The following is a 6041-nucleotide window of genomic DNA, read 5'->3' on the forward strand; positions in this document are numbered from 1 at the left end:
GACCTATTGAGATGATGACATGTGTCCACTTTTGGACACATGTCACCATCTAACCTAGTCCAGTGCATTAAATGCACTATACCTAAACCAAGTCCTAATCTAAGAAGTGAAAAACGCTCATACACCCCCTAAACTTTCAACTACTGGCTAAAAGACCCCCTGAATTTTTTTGTTGGCCAATTTACTGCTTAAATTATTCACAACTGCCAAATCAATATTTCAGTTAGTCACACGTTAAAACACTAACAAAATAAGCACATGAGACTCACGTGACTTTTAAAAACAAACTTAGAATCACCCAAACGTCCAAAACCCAGCAAAAAGAAGAGAAAAGAAACAAGTCCAGCGAAGAGAGAGAATCCACACTGTTCAAAGCCACTACAGAGCTTCTCTCCGCCATCTTGCCACCCTTGTCTCGGCGGCACCTTGATGGTTCAACTGCATTGTTCAATCATGTTAGGTTCTAAGAAATTAAGAACTAATGTATTGAAACTTCAATATGTATATGTTAGCAAACCATGATCAAAACGTTTAGTCTAGATTTAGGCCGCTCAAAGTGTATGTATGTGTAAAGTTGGAATTGAGTAACTACAGGAAATTACTGTTCAATTTCTGCAAGGCTCGATCGATCGAAAATTAGACTCAATTGATCGAAGCTTATGCAGATTGTTTTTCTGCAAAATTTTCCAACTCAGCCGAAGCCCATATAATGTGTAGGGTTTTATGTTTTGCTTCAAGTATAAAAGAAAAAATCCTAGCCACATTTTAAAGGTTGTTGATATGTTGTATGTGTGAATCTCTTGTGAGATCTAACGGTGTTTGCCTTCATACATATTTAGGGTTATCAAGATCAAGATTGATATCGAGAGCTTGGTGATCGCTTCGGTTGCCGTTTTAAGAGTTTAAAGAAAACACAAGTGAAAGTACTTGTGGTTGTTGTGGATCAAGGAAAGAAGTAGTCTGTAGACTCAGAGCTGTCACGTGGTCATGGTAGTAAGTTTTCTACTCGATGTAGCAATAGGATGTTAGTGATCTAAGTCGCTATTGTAAAACTTCAATTCTTTCATAGTAGATTTATTTTACCTTGGGAATAGCTAGGTTAAATCCTCCTAGGTTTTTTACTGGTTTGGTTTTCTTAGGTTATCATATCGTTGTATTTTTTTATTTTCCGCATTGTTTACTTGATATGATTTACTTGTGTTAACCTAGATTTGAATTATTTACCTAAGTAATCACTTGGCTAAATAACTAGGTTAAACAACTTATGTTTTAAGGGGTCTAAAAACATACAAGTGGTATCAGAACAGGTTAGCTCTAGTATCTAGATCTTTTGATCTAAGAGTTGATCCTTGGCCCCTGCTATCATAGAACACAATCACTCTCTTGTGATCCCACCTCACTTTGGTTTAATTTTTGGGTTGGGTCTCTGTAAAATTCTTGGTTTTTTATTATCTCCATGTGCCTTTCACTAGCTATTGCATTTGAGTTTGCCATAAAGCTATTTGATTAAATGCTTGAGAGAGAGATATGGCTACTACTAATGGGGTTTAATTGCTTGGTTTAATCTTTGGGATTAGTGTTTCTACAAGGTTGTTTGCAAAGGTCTCATCAATAACTATTTCATGTTTGATATTGGTTAAAGAAAACAACAAATACACAAAATTTCATAAGAAAAATATGATACGTTGGTATCAAGCACCTTATTACTGACTTAAAACAAAGCAAGGCTTTCTGGATTCTCTAGTTTAGTGTTAAAGTTATGGCTTTTGGTTAGTTTTTTTTTTTATATATAAATCTTAGGACTCCATGAGGTTTAACTTCCCCACCTTAAGGGTCTTGGTGTAATGATTTTAGCAATATGGTCTATTGAATAAGCCACCATCCAAAAGAAAAAAAAGAAAAAGGAGCACAACAAAGCAAGTAAAGAAGATAAAGCAAATTAAGTTGGTATTTGTTGCAATTATTACCTCATCTTTGAACAATTCCCTGCTCCATCAAAGTTTATTTGTTTGATTAATATTGTAAAAACTAAGAAGATGTAATAGAATTTGAGTATAAATTCAATATTTTGTGGGTCATGCTAAGCCACTACCGTGGAAACTAGTATCATTGATCATGTGCATAATCCATTTATAAATGGTAAGCAATGATATTGATTAGTAGCAATCATGCATATTGTAATATTTTAAATTATGTGAATTAAATTAGTAGCAATCATGCATATGTACATGTGCAAATTGTAATTTTTTTTCCCACTATTCTCTCTCTCTCTCTCTCTCTCTCTCTCTCTCTCTCTCTCTCTCTCTCTCTCTATATATATATATTCTTTTTTTTTTTTTAATTTTGTTTTCTCAAGCTCTTCTATTAATGTTCTTGTTATTTTTGTATTGTAGCAATGGATGAATGTCCGCTGTCACTCCCTGAAATTCATCTTTTATGCCAAATGTACAAGCCCCTCAATCCCAATATGATTCTACTGAGGCTGATGGTCAATTTGAAATTTTTAATGTTCCAATTGATGTGAAGGATGAAGAAGATTACAATTTGAGTGATTTTTCTTAATCTGATGATGATATAAATGAAGATTTTGGTATGGAGGATGATGGAATCAATAGAGCAATTAGAGTTAAGCAGCTTGAGGGAGTTTGGAATGGTGAAGGAGACTTGGACCATGGGGACAGTGATGAGTTAGGAGTCAGAAGGGTCATCTGATGATGAAGGGAATTCAAGCCTAGGTTCCTGAGTTTAACCAAGCATTGGCATGAAGAATGTAAGCTAGTGAAGGATCAAAAATTTGCATCACATGTAGTCTTCAAGGAGGCACTAAAGGAGTGGTGTATTAAAGAAAAACACATTTTGAGTATAAGCACAATGATAAGTGAAGAGTGACAGCTGTATGTAAAAAAAAAAAAAATATATATATATATATATATATGGTTGGAAGATACATGCATGCCAAACACAAATGGAAGATGCCTTTCAAATCAAAAGTTTTAAGAGCATACATACGTGTGGCAAAGATCATAAGAATAGTAAGGTTTCTTCAAGGTGGCTAGCCAATAATGCATTGAAGGGTGCAGTGTTTAGGGACCATGAAGTTGATGTGACTTTGGACCAATGTTATAAGGCTAAGAGAATGGCCTTTAAGATGATACATAGTGCTGAGGAGAAGTAGTATGAGAGACTTTAGGACTATGCAACTACTATTAGGAAGTGGAATATAGGTAACACAGTGAAGATACAAATTGCTAATAATGTGTTTAAGAGAATGTATGTTTGTCTCAATACTTGCAAAAGTGGATTCTTAGCAGGTTGTAGGCCACTTATTAGGATAGATGGTTGTCATTTGAAAGGGATAATAGAGGGACAGTTGCTGGTTGCTATTAGAAAAGATGGGAATGATAATATCTTCCCAATTGCTTATGCTATCGTTAAAATTGAGAATAAAAGCTCTTGGACCTGGTTTCTACAATGTCTATTGGATGACATCAGACATGCGGATAAGAATGGATGAGTCTTTATCTCAGACTGACAAAAGGCAAGAAAAAATTAATGTGCATGTGTATTATTTATTTATTTTTAAAAAATATCATGATCTATAACCTGAATATGAATTGCTAATGTATATTTGTGTATTTTTTATGGTAGGGATTAGTAGAGACCTTTAAGGATTTGATGCCTAATGTGAAGCACAGATTTTGTATTAGGAATTTACATGCAAATTTCAAGAATAATTTTCTTGAAAAGGTACTCAAAGATGCAATGTGGAGTGCTGCTAGGGCAGCAACAAAGAATTCTTTTGACGTCCACATGGATGAGTTGAAGAAGCTAGATGTGAATGCATTGAGTGGATTGTGAAGTTAGATGCGAGAACATGGAGTAAACATGCTTTTAATCCAAGAAGCAAGAGTGACACTCTAGTAAAAAATATAGCAGAATCTTTCAATGCTTGGTTTTTGGAGGCTAGGGATAAACTAGTGTTGACAATGATGGAGATTATAAGAGTGATGTTGATGCAAAGGTTGCAAACCAAAAGAGATCATATGAAAAGGTATGAAGGGAGGGTTTGTCCAAGAATCCATAAGAAGCTTGAGAGGATAGAAAGCAAGGTTAGACATTGCATTTCTCGTTGGAATGGAGAGTCCAAATATGAGGTCGAGTATGTTTATGGTGGAAGATATGTGGTGGACTTGAATGAGAGGACTTGTGGTTGCGGGAGATGGGGATTGAGTGGAATCCCATGTTTTCATGCTGCTCCTGCAATAATTGAGCATGTAGAGTAACTTGAGACTTATGTAGACATTGCTTACAATAAGGAGATATTCCTAAGTTGTTACCAATGGATGGTAAGCCCACTTCCAAACCATGAACAGTGGCCAAAAACACCCTATGACCCAATCAAGCCCCAAAATTTACAAAGAAAGTAGGCAAGCGTAAGAAGGTAAGAAAGAGGGAGGCAACGGGTGAGCAAGAAAGGAACTGCCATGAAATGTGAGAATTGTTTCCAATGGAGCCATAATCAAAGAACTTGTAAAGCTCCTGATAACCCAAACAAGAAGGCTTATAAAAAGAAAAAGAAAGGGCAATCAGGACAATCACCTACGTCTAAAGCTAAAGGAAGTAAAAGATTATCATTAAATTTCAAGTACTACTTTGTTGAACTTTTCATCCAAATTTCAAGTACTACTTTGTTTAACTTTTCCAGCCTTTTTGGCTTTTTATAGGTAGGTAATCAACGATCAAGTCAAAGTTATACGAAGGACAACACTAGTGGAAGCAAGAAGGATAAGGGAAAGGTTAAGGCCTAGTGGCAGCAAGAAGATAAATAATTTTTTAGTTCAATATATTGTTTAGTGATACATGGTTTTTTAAAAATACTGATGAAATCGGTATACTTTTGTTTTTCAATATTGTTGGAAAAGTGTAATTATTGATTCATTGTGTTATTTTTTGGCAAACAATATACTATTTGTAAACACTCATTTGATATTTCAATTCATGGCATATTGAGATCCTTTTAACTGATTGAGATCCTTAGAGTTATTGCATAAAATTCAATTCATGGTAGTTTGGGACACAATCATTTTTTTGTGGTTATTAATTCATTCATGGCAGCTTGCTTTAAACTTATACACGTTTAAACTTATACGCAATTAGAATGCACGTCTATGTTAGGGTGACATTTCTTTGGTCATCTTGAAAGCTATGACAATTATAATAAAAGCACATAAATGAATTTACAGCCCTTCCGGCCAATATTTTTCCTACCACACCCTAAATTAAATGGTTAGTTTCAATTAGTTCCTCCAAGAACCCACATTTAGAATGGACCAATATATATTGAATGAATTAAAAATTACAAATGGAAATGTGGCAAGTGGACAATGCTGTGGTGCAATTTTATTGAAACATTCAAACTGGAGAAAAGCTTTTCAAGAGATCATAAGCCTTGGTGCTTAGAGACATACTTCCATTGATACTGAGTTTTGGTAGTGCACTAAATAATAAGATAGGAAAAGGGAGATGTGGTAAATTGCATCTTAACAAACATAGGGCAATTTAAACTATAAAATCTAAGGATATTTGGCTCCAAAAAGTTCCAAATGCTCTTTTTTTAAAGGAAAGTACAAATCTGAGCATGGCAACAGATAATTACTAAACTTGAGAAAAAATACTGCCATTAATTTCATAAGTTGAACATTACATAGTTGTGAACATTTTTAAATTACATTACATCTAATTTTCACATATAGATACATTACATTATAAATCCTTTTTTTTAGTACTCCTACATATATAGTCATTGCAAATAAAGATGACTTTAAACGTTAACACTGGGACCCCATACAAAAGGCCATCACAATCCCACTATTGATTTAAGAAACCACTAATAATCACCAAAGCCACTTAGGGATTCTCTTATGCATTGCAGCTTCATTCTTTAGCCTTCAATTAGTGTCCAATAGTCTAGCAATTACACTTTTTTCTCATTGGTGTGAATTCAATGTCATGCCTCTCAAAGTAGTTACATACATTACATT

Source organism: Quercus suber, unplaced genomic scaffold (assembly GCF_002906115.3).
Source record: "Quercus suber isolate HL8 unplaced genomic scaffold, Cork oak 2.0 scaffold_858, whole genome shotgun sequence".
Lineage (NCBI taxonomy): Eukaryota > Viridiplantae > Streptophyta > Magnoliopsida > Fagales > Fagaceae > Quercus > Quercus suber.